Consider the following 15803-nt stretch of genomic DNA (forward strand, 5'->3'; position numbering starts at 1 on the left):
AGTGCTAAAGATGAAAAAGTGGTTTACGTATAATCATAATTAACAATCACATACACTGTAAATTCAGTTAAGAAACAAAATATGTATATTTGCCTATGTGGAGTTTTGCGGAACACTTTTTTCCACAGAGAAAAATATATTTAAAAAAAAACTTGCCCATTGATGTTCTCAAGAAAAGAATGTTCGCTTTTTTTTTTAACTAATTCTATGGGGAATTTTTAAAACACTTAAATGAGTGAGTGCAGTGGTGCAGTGAATAGCCCTTTTGAATTCTTATTTTTAAAAGAATAAAAATGCTGGGCGTGGTTTAGAGAGGCTGCAACCTCATCTGAGAGTAATTCGAAACTGTCATTTACAACAGTAGGCTGTTCTGTGTTCCCAGAATTCAGTGCCTGTTTCCCGCAGTCCGTTTTGACAGGCAACGTAGATTACAGTTCTTAATCAATTTTCCATGTTCCTTAACCATGTTTTACTAGGGTTTAGCTGGTGGCTTGTTCCTGAATTTGATTGAAGTATCTCTGATAAATGGTAGCATTTCCTTCTCCGACACTGTATTGCCATTAATAGTCGGAAACAAAGAAGTAAATTACCAGCTCATCCCCATACAAGGAAGTGGTAAAGCTGCGTTCTTTATTATTCATTTTCACAATTTACACAAATATTCAGTTTAGTAAGTTCCAAAGTGAAGCTTCACACAATTGTGGAGTCCAAAGCCTGTCAAAAGGATACACGGATCTATAAGGGCTGCTCTGAAATTTCACAGTAGGGTAGAAGATCCTACCTTGCCACTTGTAGGCTTGATCATAGGTGTACACTAAAGTTGTGTTTTTTTCACTACGTAATGTGTGACACTGTATATTTATTGTGGACTGGTGAGGGGTAGCTAAGTGCTCTCTTAGGCAGCTTAATGTTAAACAATGAGTGAGTTCTTGGGAGTAAGTAATCCTTTTGACTTATTCATATGAGCACCAAAGGTCTACTCTCTGAAAAGGTTTGACTTATGAGCAGGAATTCGGGGAATTTAATGATTGTTTATTTTATTGGCAAATCCAATATAAACTGAAGAAATAAAGGGCAAGTTCTGGTAGAAACTTAATTGTTAGTAAGATCGGGCACATGTGAATTCTGGGTCTTTGTTGCCGTCATTCTTCTGACTGATGTAATTGTCATGAAGAATGCCATTCTGCAAAACTGAAGGTTAATAACAAACCTAGGTTTAAATGAAGGACGCATCAATTTGAAAAGGACTACATTAGATTCTCAGAGGGAAGTATTCTTTTCACAAGTGAGAAGCCTTTCTGTACACTCTCTAACAATTCTTCATCACTGGATGAGTGGGAAATGATGACCACAAGGTAATTTTCAGTGAAACCTAATCGCTACTAAGAGTCCCCAATTGGTGGAAAAATGTAAGTCAGATTTTGCTAAATCAAGATGGGTTGGAAGTTCTTAAGCAAATGCAGAATCTCTTCTGATAGCGGTCTTGTGTACACTTCTGCAAAAGGAACTACAAAAATGCAGAATAGCATGGATTTGAACATGATATACTTTTGACAGTAAAATGAGGATTGGTTCAGAGGAGAAGGAATTTCTGATGTATTGATGCTTGTCTGTCTTTCCAAGGATATGCTTTAGTCGTCCTTTAGTCCAAGAGGCCAACAAGTATTAAATCATCTTTACTGGTCAACGTGTGGATTTCTGAAACCTCTGGTTCATTTAGAGTGCACTGAAAATATTCTGTATATTTCGGTCTCCTGTCTTCCAAGTTAGGGGGTGATGAGTCTTGTTGTTTTCCTGAGATTAGACACTAGAATGTCCAGCACGTGGTGCAGTCTTTTGGTTAAGGAAAGTACTTTATATTAGTAGTTATTAAACTTCTACTTAACCACTTTATTTGCAGATCTAATATCAAGCATGAGCCTACACTCTCCTTATGGGTTTTTGTCTTCCTAGAAACTAGTGGAAATGGGTTCCTTTGATGTTTGGGGATTTTTCTCCAGTTTACTTTTCTAGCAGAGTCTGTATCTCTTGAAATAACCTGTTGGCGTATTGGCGGCTTATTGTTCCAGTTGATGGCTTGTTTTGAAACTTCTTTCCGAAACTTTCTGTGTATCCATCCAGCATATTATCAGGGAGCTCTTTTTGTGTTTTGATTTAGCAGATTGTTCAACATTCCCAGGGAAAAATGTCTAATGATGCTCACAAGGGGTTCCCCTCTATGCTCTTTGACTGGTGTGTCTGCCTTTCTAGAAAATAATGCCTCTGGTGCTGCTTTTGTTTGCACCAGCATATGACTTTCAAGCACCTGCTAAGAAGAACCTCTTGAGGTTGTGTATTGTGGTTTGGCGTTTCCTTCTTCCGCAGTTTGTAACGGTGGCAATTTGTGCGCTATGTCCTCAGAATTTGAATCTAACAGATGGAAACCTGAAATGTTTATCTAAGATCTTCTGTTGGGCATCATGATCCAGCTATGTAGAATGTGTTGTGATCTCCTGGGCGCATTCATGGCTAGAAACGTCTGCCGCAGGACAGATAACTTGTCCACAATTGATTAGCCCTTCAAGGGATTAATAGCTGTCTTTTGTGTCAGTGCAGATTTCTGAATTTTTAATGCAACTTCAGATGAACCATTAGCTTAGCCTAGCAAAGTCACTGTACCCTTTAAATGTCCAAAGTCTGTCTGGTGTAGTGTTAATCTGTTTGTTTTCCTGTCTGGTAGAATCCTACGAATCGAAAACGAAACCCTCTTTGGCTGCTGAATCCATAACTGAATCTGGAGGAGGATTATTTTTTAGGATCCTCAATATACCCTGCCACAGCCACATCACCGACCTACACTGGCTCTCAGTCAACAAAACAATCCCCTTCAAGCTCCTCACACACGCCTACAAAGCCCTACAGGAGGCAGGGCCTGGGTACCTCAACCACCGCCTCTCATTCCATGCAGCCACCAGAGATCTCTGCTTCGCCCAACTGGCCCTGGACACTGTCCCACGTATCTCCGCAAGTCCACGGCTGGAGGAAGATTATTCTCCTACCTCGCAGCAAAGACCTGGACAAAGACCCCTCAGACAATCACCGTCAGTGCCTCAATTCAGGAAGGACCTCAAGACCTTGCTCTTCGACTGAACCACAGTGCCTTCGATGGATCAGCAGTGTTGTGCCCCCTCCACCCACACCCCCAGCGCACCTTGACACCATTCCGGGGGAGTAGTTGCACTTTACAAGTCACTTGATTGGTTGATTTAGGATTATTCGGTATTGTTCTGGTGCTAGTACTTTTTCTACTGCCTCCTTTTTAGGAGTTCACTAAGGCTGTTGTAAGAACTTTTCATTGGTTCCAAATTTCAATGTACCTGAGGTCTTAAAGACGTTTGAGGTTGCAGTCTCTGAAAGAATGTATTTGTGTACTTGAAACACCATTTCTTTAATGTTTAGCTTCTTGTTTGCCTTGTTCACTACTTCAGTGAATGCAGTTGCATCAGTAATTTGCAGTAATGTATATTGAATATTTGAAAAATAAACCATGCCATTGTTAAAGATGGGAAACGTTGAATTCAATGTACAGTTTTCAGATACCATAGGGTATGTTTGCTTTTCCTCCAGTAGCTTGACATGTTTTTTTTTTACCCAATAACATTAGCAAGAGCAACAGCTTGGCACTCACATTATAAAGGCAAGACATGTTTGCTTTGCAAATGCTTGTTGATGCTGCCATTGCCTGTTCCCCTTTCCATGGGTGTGCAAATAATTTTTCCGATGGAGCACTCGTTCAGGGGCTGACGTGACAAGTTGCCCTCCCTTTTACAGCAGTTTTCTGTGTTGAGCGGTCTGCGCTGGGTTCTGCACAGCCTGTATCCACGTGGACTATGGCAGTGAACCCAAGTATTACAGTTATTACGGTGACTCGAGTAGTGCTTGCCATTCGACCTGAAGAAGTCCCTCTCGAACACCTCTTTGATCATCTCCCATAGCGTTCTGGACGTCACGTCATCTCTGTAGAGGCAGATGTAGTGCACCCCCTCCCCAGTGGTACAGTTAAAGTTGCCTCCCTCCCATCATGGAAGTTCTGGAGGCGATCAGCCAGGCCTGATGCTTTGGAGCTGTTCCGGTTGTCTGTTCTCGTGTGCCGGGCGCACCTGTTAATGACCCTTACCGGCTCACCTGTTAATGACACTTACCGGCTCTCCTGCCCACAAGCCTTGAACGTGCACGTTCACCTGTGCATTCGCCCAGTGATCAACGAGCTTTCAGCCTTTTGTTAAAATGGCGACCCCTGCGGACTTTCAGTGGTTCACTCCAGATACGAATGACTGGCTGTGTTGCTGGGGTGTTTGTTGTAGATGATTGGCTGTGCTGCTGGGCTGTTTTTATACATGATGGGCTGTGCTGCTGGGGTGTTCGTTATACAGGATTGGCTGTGCTGCTGGGGTGTTCTTTATCCAAGATTGGCTGTGCTGCTGAGGTGTTCGTTATACATGATTGGCTGTGCTGCAGGTGATTGGCTGTGCTGCTGGGGTGTTCTTTATACGTGATTGGCTGTGCTGCTGGGGTGTTCTTTATACGTGATTGGTTGTGGTGCTGGGTTGTTTGTTATACGTGAATGGCTGTGCTGCTGGGGTGTGTGTCCTATTGTGCACATGGTATTCCACGTGCAAAGCCAGTTGCGTGACCCTGAATTCAAGCTAGCCTGGCTCATGAGGGGTGATACCCCGAAACCGGGCCCTGGAAGCTTGTTACAACGCTACGTTTACATCTGACCTCTTCCTGCTCAGCCTGAAAGAAAAAGTTAAATTACATAAGTCCATTTCAGACTTTAGAAGCGCTGTGGAAATGAGAACCTGCCTTTCAATTCTGCTTTGCAAGGTGGGTTGATCTTGAACACCCTCCGCATGCTCTGAAAGTTCTACAGGTGGATCCCCACGACACAAGAAGAATGGTCACCCAAGCCATCGTCAGCAGCAGGCTGGACTATGGAAATGCCCTCTACGTGGGAGCCCCGGACAAACTGCTGAAACGACTACAACGCATACAGAATACCTCTGCACGCTTGATCCTCGACATTCCTTGTCACAGGCACATCACACCCCACCTGAGAGACCTGCACTGGCTTCCCGTCAACAAGAGGATCACCTTCAAGCTCCTCACCCATGCACAGAAGGCACTCCACAACACCGGACCAACATACCTCAACAGAAGAATCTCCTTCTACACCCCGAACCGCCAGCTCCTCTCCGCCGACCTCTCCCTCGCCATCGTCCCCCGCATCCGAAGAACGACGGCCGGCAGCAGATCGTTCTCCTACCGTGCCACCAAGTCCTGAAACGCCCTCCCCATCCTCCTATGGCAGACCAACGACCTTCTGACCTTCAGGAAGCTACTCAAGACCTGGCTATTCCAACAGTTGCAGCACCCCCCCAGCGCCTTGAGACCCTTACGGGTGGGTAGCGCGCTCTATAAAGGCCTTGATTGATCTCTATATATCATTACACAAGCACCTCCTCCCCCTTCAGTCATTGTTAGCCTTTGGTCTGGTCCTACTTCTATGTCTGGCATGTCCCGGTTTTTGCTTCTCAAAATCTGGTTGCCTAAGGCTGTGTGCCCTTGGATTGAGGTTTCAGTCCCAGCACAGTGTAAAGAACCACAGTGGCAATGATCAGTGTGTCTGCCGGCGTCTTTCCATTGCACATGCTCGGAGCCTCCCGCCTCCTGGTTGCACCCACACATCCTTTGCTCAGCATATATATGGCCCCCCCCCCCGTGTGTGACCGCTGTCCAGCGACATGAGACCCACCCCGCCCTTGGCTAATTGTGTTGTGTTTATTTATTGATGGGTTGATAGCAGGTTTCTGCACAGTGAACCAGAGCCAAGGAATGCAGGTTGTCACGCGCCTCGCAGTTGAAACTACACACATTTATGAAATACTAGCTTACCCGTCGCGCATTGCTGCGACCTCAGAAGAAAGGAAATTTTAGGAAACTTGTTATGATAACATTCAATTTACAGTGTGTCATTTTTATTGAAACTTATTCATTTTAATATGGAAAACATTTCAAAGTGTTTTAATTCTGTTTATTTATTCGAGTGCTTTTGGATACATGGTATTTTGTTTTTCCGTCTGGTGCGTACACAAATAAATCGGAAGGTTTTCCGACGAGTGAGCTGGCCACATACAGTTGTCCATGTGAGAAGCACAGATTCTCCAAATCTAGTCCACACACTTGCAGCGATTGTCCTTGTGCTTTGTTGGTCATTGCAAAAGCGAGTCGCACCGGAAACTGTAAACGTTCATTATTGGAAAGTAAGTGGAAGAACAAGTGTGGAAGAACAATTACAGCAAGTGGATGTATGTATACTATGTACAGTGTCCAGGCTGCTGCATCATTGTATCAGTTCCAGGGCTTCGGGAGCGCTCCACGCCTTCTATCTGGCATGAGAGGCCTCTCGTGTGAAGTTTCTATAGGTGGATTTCCATAGATCCAGGCCTCCATCATCTGTACCACTTCCAGGCGTTTACCGCACCCAGTAGCTACCATTAACCCGGGATGCGGTATTTACTTCCTAGAGTTTAGTAAGAGGGAATGAGGCATAACATACGGAATCTGGATTTACGCACCCAGTAGCTACCGTTAACCCGGGATGCGGTAAATACTTACCAGAGTTTAGTAAGAAGGAATGAGGCATAACATACGGAATCAGTGTTTACGCACCCGCGAACTACCATTAACCCGGAGTGCGGTACTTTCCAGAGTTTAGTAAGAGGGAATGAGGCATAACATGCGGAATCAGTGTTTACGCACCCAGTAGCTACCATTAACCCGGAGTGCGGTAAATACTTCCCAGAGTTTAGTAAGAAGGAATGAGGCATAACATACGGAATCAGTGTTTACGCACCCGCGAACTACCATTAACCCGGAGTGCGGTACTTTCCAGAGTTTAGGAAGAGGGAATGAGGCATAACATGCGGAATCAGTGTTTACGCACCCAGTAGCTACCATTAACCCGGAGTGCGGTAAATACTTCCCAGAGTTTAGTAAGAAGGAATGAGGCATAACATACGGAATCAGTGTTTACGCACCCGCTAACTACCATTAACCCGGAGTGCGGTACTTTCCAGAGTTTAGTAAGAGGGAATGAGGCATAACATGCGGAATCCGTATTTACGCACCCGGTAGCTACCATTAACCCGGGGTGCTGTAAATACTTCCCAGAGTTTAGTGAAAGGAATAACATGCGGAATCGGAATTTACTAGACCTAGTAACTACCATTAACCCAGAGTGCGGTACTTTCCAGAGTTTAGTAAGAGGGAATGAGGCACAACATGCGGAATCACTATTTACTAGACCTAGTAACTACCATTAACCCGGTGTGTGGTAAATACTTACCAGAGTTTAGTACGAAGGAATGAGGCATAACATATGGAATCACTATTTACTGTGCCAAATCCGATAACCTTTGCCGGTGTTTTTGTAAGCAAATTGTGCCCTGGGAAATTGTATGACGGGCGGCAGAGGTGGGGTTGCGGTAATACCTCGTAACGAGTGCACTGCGCGTGCATGGCAGCGCTGAGCATCAACAATTGAATGTCTTGGCGCTAAGGGCAGAGAAATGAATCGGCTCACTCGGCTGAGCATCAATATTAGGATGCGGGTGGGGAGATGAGGAGAGAAATGAATACATGACCTCCCTCCGTTGAGCAATACATGAATGAATGAATGTACTATGTTGAGTCCGTGCAGGGGCCCCGGCTCCTGGGGCAGGGGCCAGAATGAGCTCCCTCCGCTGCCCATCCCTATCAGTCTGCCCTGGTTCTTGGAGTAGCGACAGAGAAAGGAATACATTCCCTCTGTGGAGTGCCAGCGGTGGACTCTCTTGCCTCCCAGGGCAGGGCAGAGAAGGGAATGAGCTCTCTGCTGACCATCAGTACTGGGCTGCGCGTGGTCTGTGGCAGAGAAATGAAGGAACCCCCTGTACTGAAGCCCCGCCTCCTGGGCTACAGAAATCAATGAGCACTCTCTAATCGATCAATCAATCAATCAGTACTGGGCAGGCCTTGGGTCTGGGGCAGGGGCACAGAAATGAATGAGCACCTTGTGCTGGACTTCTCTGCCTCCTAGGTCAGATAAATGACGAGCTCTCTCTGCTGAACATCAAAAACTGGCCCGCCCCTGGTCCTGGTCCTGGGGCAGAGAAATTAATGAGCTCCCTGTACTTTACTGCCCCACTTCCTAGGCCAGAGACATTATCAATGAGCTCCCTCTGCTGACCATCAGTGCTAGACTGCTCAGTCTCCCTGGGCAGAGAAATAAGCTCCTTCTGCCGAACTTCAATGCCGTGAGGAGGGGGTAAGTTTGTCCATTCGCGGCTTTTGCTTTGTTTAGAGGATCTTGTCGGAATCATTTAAAATCAAGGACTCCAAGTCCCAGAATGCAAGTACCCTGTCAATCGACCATCGAGCCACGCACACTTGAACCCACGGAGCTTGAGAGCTGTGGCTCTTTGCTCCAGAGGCAGGGCCGAGGGGACAGGAAGGACAGTGTCTTGAGTCCGCGTCGGTGCCCCATCTCTCCGCGCAGGGCGCCACCTGCCTTCCGTCCCTGGCTGCAGGGTGCACACACCGAGCCAGGAACACCCCGCCCGTCCCTGCCCATCAGAGACCGAGGCTTTCTCGGGCCCGGTAGGAACGGGCCGCGCCCACATGGAAAGATTTGCTCAGCCGTCTTGGGAATTCTTATCGGAGCAGGCAGCCTTTGGCACTCAGCGCAGGGTTGTGTTTTTTAAACATATTTTTAGCCAATCTAACATGAATAAACAAAGAAAGGGGACTTTCCTGGGGTGCGGGGCAGTTACACAAATATCGAGAGATTTTCTGACTATCTCCTCCAATAATGGCAACTCTGAGTGACGCGCTGCAGTTAGAGATCAAGAGTCTCCGTTGGTGCGTGGGCTCGACTCGAGCGCCCTCCGGCGGCCAGACGGGCTCAAGGACTCGCACCCCGAGGGGTGACCGGTTCGGGCCGGCATTTAATGGACACACACCACCGTGCACAAGGAACCCAAATACAAGACACTAAGGCCTTGATATTGCATTAATTGATTTTTAAAGGGTTAGAGTAACAAAATGTGCTTGCCATTATATATAATGAAAACGGAGCCAATTGGCACCCAGAAATACCGCATAGAGCTGGCATCCGTGACCAAACTAGGCTGACCACTTCACCCCTGGTCATTCATTACAGGCACTGTCTCCAGTCATGAACGTATACATCACTGATTTGACGTTTTTTAGTCTAGTAAGTAACATGAAAGCTAAACTAGACAGCAGCACCCAGAGTGCATTAGTTTAGCACGCTAGTCCAGGGCTACAAACCTAGGGTTACCAACTGGCAGGGTGCAAATTCAGGACGGTCATTGTAAAAATTCAGGACACCGGGTCAAAATTCAGGACAAAAATTTGGGACAAAACAGAAGTTTTACAGGCCTATCAGAGGAGGTGGCACAATAATATATAAGTAAGTAAATAGACAACCCAAATAAATACAAGTCAAAATACGTTTATATAAGGTTGAGCCAATCGTGCACTGAGCAGTTTTTCAGTATGCGCACAGCTTTGCAAAGCGACATCGGCCCTTTCTGCAATCACGATTTGTGCTAGTAACAATAAACATTAATAAATAGCATTTTTTTATTTGTATGTTGAAATCTGTATTTTAAATGTACAGTGAAAACGCTGTTAGTTATTTTATTTTTATTTTCTCCAGCATGGCGCCAAGACAAAAGCAGAATGTTTTGCCCTAGTGCCATGCAGGAGAAGGTACACCACATGTTGTCACTACAATTTGGCCATTGTCATTCTAAAATGCTAATCAGATGCAGTCTCAAAATGACAATGGGCCACTCCACAGTCTGCACGAGGGAGGTCCGGGAGGGGCCTCTGCTGGTAGCCTCTTCAGTTTAAAAGATAACCGCGAGAGGCCCCAAGTGAAATCTTTTAAACTCATGGGGCCTCTCGCATGGGAAACCGCATTCCTTACTGAAATTTCCCTTAGATTTTAGTATGATGTCTACAAGGCGTCCGTAATTTGGGATCTCCAAATTACGGACGCCTTGTGGACATCATACTGAAATGACAGACGGTCCGTAAAATTTAAGGACGGTTGGTCACCCTATACAAACCGCGTCCTTAATGACCTGGAAGCAGGTGCTCACCCTAAGTCATTGGTACTCCGACATTTTCCCAGGGCCAATATGTATGGTCTGTCGTGTAACCGAGGGCCACATTAATGCCAGCAGGATGGGGGAGCTTAAGGTGAGCGAAGCATGTACATGGTGCGAAGTTATTTTAAGGGTTTCATTCCACACACAGTGGCGGTTGGTGACCCATGAAAATGATGTGACAGCATAGATAAAATAATCGATCTCTTAATAAAATAAGTGGCGGGACAATGTCCACCCGCGTGGTACCCAGACTCGAGCCCTGCATTTACATTTTAAAATGAGACAAAAAAAGTTTCACTTACCTTTTCAGCACGTCCTGTCCTCGTGCTCCCCAGCCGGTTCCCGACTCCTCCAGTGCGAGGTCACGCAACTACTTATCCAGTCCAGACACTGCTCTCATGCTACGTGAGAGAAGTGTCTAGATTGGTTGGAGCAGGCTGCTTCAGCGCTCTGAAGAGCACCAAAGGCATGTGCCTGCTCTCCAATCTGGCTGTCTATGACCGCCAGGTTGGAGTGGTTGAATTACGCATGTCTGCTTGGCCAAACCGACATGCCCAATTCACACAGAAAGGGCCACTCATTATTGCTACCAATCAGCAGCAATGACGCACTGGCCCACCCTGCCCTCTCAGTTCGGCAGAAAGCCAGAAAACTAAAATGGTAATAAAATCCTTTCATTACCATTTTATTTTCCAGCTTTCTGCAGCTGTGTGGGGAGGGGGCGGCACTCCACTCCCATGGAGGAACCGCCGCTCTTCATACTGCCCTAGATCAAAGCCGTAGTCTCTAGAGTAGACATAGATTTGACAAAACACCGTGCCATGCTGTATCAGAGTTGCTATACCTCTACCTCACCCAGGAGTAAACCTTCTCTGCTTACTGTCTCCATCTCAGGTGAATCAGGTGTACAAAGGAAATAACTATATGTTTCAATTGGAATGAAGTAGAATCTTAGACCTCACAATCTCCTCAATCTATTACTAGTGACATTTAAGAATGGTTAAAAACTTGAAAAGTTAAGGTAGCGATTGCTGTAAAATAAATTTTGGTCAAAGGTTCCCTCACCCCCAAAAACGGTTTGCAATTGAGAAGGATGCAGACCAGGCTACCACTGTCTATCCCTAGACCTAATACAGCGGGGAAGCTTTAGCCACAGCACTAGGAGATCTGCTGTGTCATTCTAGCTTTACTACCTTGCCGGTTTTAAACTCTGCATTGGAAGTCTGGGCAGGCGCCAGAATACAGTGGCATTTCTTCAGGGAGAGTAGTCTCCAAGTCTCATCAGCGGAACAACTCCCACTCCAGTTGTTGTGTAATAACCAAATGCAAACTATGGGACCAGAAGGCCTGGTTTTTATTAATCCCAGCCTCTTCTTATGTGTGCTCTTCACTTTTGAGCAGATTTTTCTGATTCTGTGTTTTTTAACAGAGATAGGAATAACTTCAATACTGGTATGAAGTATGTAATAAGAAAATAGGACTGTAAACAAAAAAGCATTTGATATTACCTTTGGGGGAGAGAACACACAGTCTTATAGTCCACTCACTAAAATGTGGTGTACTGAGAATCTTATGGACCTTGAAACAAGGGGTTCTGGACTGTGGTTTTGGTACCCCTGTTCCTCCAAATTGTTTGATCCAATCATGTCGTTCCAATGCCTTTGTCCCTTAATTTCCATTATGTGACAGAGTGGATGAACCACTAAGGGCTTGGGCTAGATGCCCGGTTCTGGCTCGGCTTGAGTTCAGTTCGATCCTGGAGCCCAAAATGAGCCCAAGCTTCATGTGGCTTGTCTGCCACTCGCCCTCTAACGTCCTGTGCCAAGAAATAAAGACAATATATTTGAAAACAACAAGGGGACCCAAAAAGTCGAACAGGGACCTTGGGACGAAATTCTTTTAAACAACAGTGGTCCCTTAAAAGATAGGGAATTAGGATCAATGAATATAGACTCAGTCGTTACTATATTGGTTTGACATGCCCAGCCGGACAGAGGTCTGATATTTACTTATAAACAATAAGGAGGTAATACACAGCAATACACAAGGTGGGGCACAAACCTGTGCCCTACTTAACACACAAACAACATACAATTAAGGACAAAACTGGGAACAAGGGGCTTTTAGGCAAAAGCTTAAGGTTTGTTGCACCTATAAATGCACAGTTTCAAAGTACAACAAAACACAACCAACACCTTTACACTTTCAGTACACATAAAGTTTGGAATGTATAAGGTGTTTTCAAAGTGTCAACGGCGTTTCGATCCGCCTAAGCGTTACGCGGATCATCATCAGGACATAGATATTATGCCTAAGAATAGGAAGCCTGAATTGCCTATGGGAAGGAAGGGAAGGAGAATATAGATATTCAGAGATTAGGGTTCTCAACATTAGGTGCAAAATTACAACAGGGGTGAGACCACGCTGCATGCACAGGTGGAAGAAAGACCGTGTGCGTAATGCAGAAGGTGTGGAGGTTAACTGTTCATCAAGTTGGAGATCACGTTGTTATTGAGGTAAGTAAGACCGGCATTAGCAACCAGTACGCTCAAGGTGACTAAAGAGTATCCAGGGTTATGGTTCCAATAAACATATTACATCCGTAAAAGACATGCAGAGGAGCGGAATTACAATCAATTATGCCGAGGTCATTTGAACATAGGTAAGAAGATTTGGTTATTTTAAACCACAATGCATAGAACAAACATGGCGCATGAATATAACGGTAAAAACGTAGAGTGTCATGGACCACGCTAACATTAGTGACTGAGCAATCGATTCGAAAAGCTAATGTGAAAATTGTAGAGCAATAGTGGGGGGCCGAGATTTGGTCTGAACAATCATGCTGTAATCAGGAGTGAATAGCTTCCTGGCTTACCGAAAACAAAATAGGCGGGACGTGGGCGATGAGGTATATTGCGATGCGGAAGGAATCCGGTAGATTGGATTAATTGGATTAACCTGGCCAATCAACTCTCGCGAGGGAGGAGTAAGAGTGGATACTGCAACCGCCTCAATTGTAGGATTGTCATGCAGGGGTAGCGAGACTCACCAGTGAATGGGTGACAGAGCTGCACAATTGCGGGTTCTGTAGAGTGAAGTCACCGTGAGGAAAATGGGAGTGGGCTAGTTATGGAGTGCGTGACTACAGAAGGGATCGACACTCGTTGCCACACTGTGCGCTGCATGTGCCCTTGTTTTGTCGATTCCTTCATGCCATAGCACCCTTTCCTGCAGTCTCCTCCTGTAACCCCTAGGTTGTCTTTTGACCCATTCAGCATCTGAGTCCACTGCCCTCCAGGCTGCTATTTAATACGGGTCTGGGGCTCGGGAGGCTACAATCTAACAAGCAACCACAAGCGAGCCTCTTGCATGTAATGTGCTCAATAGGCGGCTCCTAAGTTTGAGCGGAGGAACTTCACCCAGTGTTGTGAGCACAGCTAGCACAAACAAATAAGTAGAATGACATGTCAATGACATTTTACTTAAACGCCATTGTGCGATGGCAGGGGGCGGGGCTGAATCCTGCAATTGCAGGATGGCAGCTGCCCCTGCAGCGCGCATGTTGCTATGGCTAGCCCGACATGCATGCTTTAAAAGCAGCAATTGGGATTATTGGCACATGCCACTAGCCTCAAAATGAGCGTTGGGTTATCCTGCTCCCACCTACCCTGGAGCTTCTCTCAGCATGAGAGCAGTTCCAGGATTGGTTGTATTGGTGTCCACTGAGCAGGAAGGAAATCCTTCCCTTACCTGCTCGTGTACCCTGATCGGGAATGGAGGTGCGCACCCTGGGGAGCAGTATATGGCGAGTTTGGTGCCGTAGCATTTCACCATCTTTTTATAGTTGTAGCCACCAGTGTCAATACCATGGGTACAAATCTCACAACCTTTCTCAGACTCTCATAATGCTTCCTCGGGATAATGTTGCACCTCTCTTGTATAATTAGGTCCCTCACTGTCTACCCTTGACTCTGCAAGAGTAGTTAGATCAAGCAATCTGGCCATGCTGCAGGAGTTGGTAGGAGGTTTAGAGCTCCGAGTTAGAGCTCCTATTTACACATTATTCAATATAAAATGAATAGGTCTTTATTTCCACATATACAATGTTAGGACGTGCTGTACATAGTTTTAAGAACCTATCACTTTCTGGATAGGAAACCACCCCAGATAGGTTTAAAGCCCTCATATGGCTATCTGACCACAGACCGGTTTAAAGCCCTCCTTTAGCTAGCTGCTACAGTCAATGTAGCATTGGAGCCTATGTTCTGTGTTATCCTATAAGTCATATATTTTCTGTGTTAGGCAGTTTGTAGAAATATATGGTCTCTTTTCTGCCCTGCACGCAGCAATTCTCAATGACTAAAGGACAGCATGCAATTAAGCTATCAATGTGATAGGATCTCTACTCTTTCCCCCTAGTTTCTCAGAGGCCATGGGTACAGGGATTGAGGGACATGGTGAGTGTTAAGTCAGACAGCTGAGAGCTGCCCACAAATTATCCACGTAAAAATGACCTAAGATTGCATCACACAAAAAAGTGAAAATTCCTATGTCCATTTAAATGGCCAACTAGTGCACTTATACGCATCAGAGGAAGACTGATCGCAGCCTTATCTGATCTCTAAAGGTAAGATTACCGTATGGGAACAACTGGTGCTGGAAATGGGCTTACCAACCAAAGTGGCTTCTCGAGGTGTTGAAATTCAGGACCTTCTCTCTCAAAAATGGCTGGCACGGTTGGAATTTGTCCCTAGTGGCGATATACATGAGACCAAGGGCTCACAAGAGCCACTGGTGGTTCCCTTTCTGCAATGGGGATGCAGTAGCGTTCAGGGTTGGGAGCCTTCCATACTTTTGAATCCTATCGTCTCCAGATTAGTCGAAGGACAATTCAAACTTGCAGAATGGCCAGCCTCAGTTATCGGTGCACACTTTAAGTACCTAAGGTATAGGACAAAATTAAGTGCGCTTCTCTGGCTGTAAGCTTTGTGATTCGAGCTCCTGAAGTCAAGGGATAGCGCAGGCTGGACTCCAGGGAACAGGTAGCTGAGGTTCTGCCCTCAAGTTGTTAGCCAAGCAGGTTTCAATAACCTAGGCCTTACCATTGTTCCCATGCCCTCCCCTCCAGAGACGTACAGTTGCGGTAGTTCAATTCTTTGTGTGTTTGTCATTACTATAACAAGAGTGGCACAACAGAAATTCATGGACCAGTAGCCACGCAGGGCAAGAAAATCAACAAAGTAAAATGCTGGTCTCAAATCCAACTGTAGACCATATCTTCATTAAAGCAATTACTAATTGATAACTGAAAACGAGGAAAAAAGAAGAACGCACGAACAAGGAAGAAAGGGGAAATGAGAAGTACAGTTCCAATCTTCAAAGCAGGAATGCCTCGGATCCAAATGGTTGTTTAAGTCTTGGAGCGGGGTTCGAGAGCTGGTGGCAGCAGAATAGTTATTAGCCGGATGTCCCTGTGCTGGTGCTGTAGAAAACCTTCAAATTCTTGACGGGTACCGCTCACTGCTTCTGGTGGGCACCTTTTTATCCCATTAAGGAAGCTCTGTTGGAGGGGTGGGTTGA

At 45.7% G+C, this 15803-nt stretch overlaps 1 protein-coding gene across 6 annotated transcripts in view; it reads left to right on the top strand.

Moving 5' to 3' along the window:
* The window catches only part of ARHGAP17 (Rho GTPase activating protein 17), a 317459-nt gene that overhangs the window by 195188 nt on the left and 106468 nt on the right, over nt 1-15803 (top strand). The gene's annotated exons all lie outside the window — the stretch shown is intronic.

The sequence above is a fragment of the Lissotriton vulgaris genome, chromosome 10 (genome assembly GCF_964263255.1).
Source record: "Lissotriton vulgaris chromosome 10, aLisVul1.2, whole genome shotgun sequence".
Classification (NCBI taxonomy): Eukaryota; Metazoa; Chordata; class Amphibia; order Caudata; family Salamandridae; genus Lissotriton; species Lissotriton vulgaris.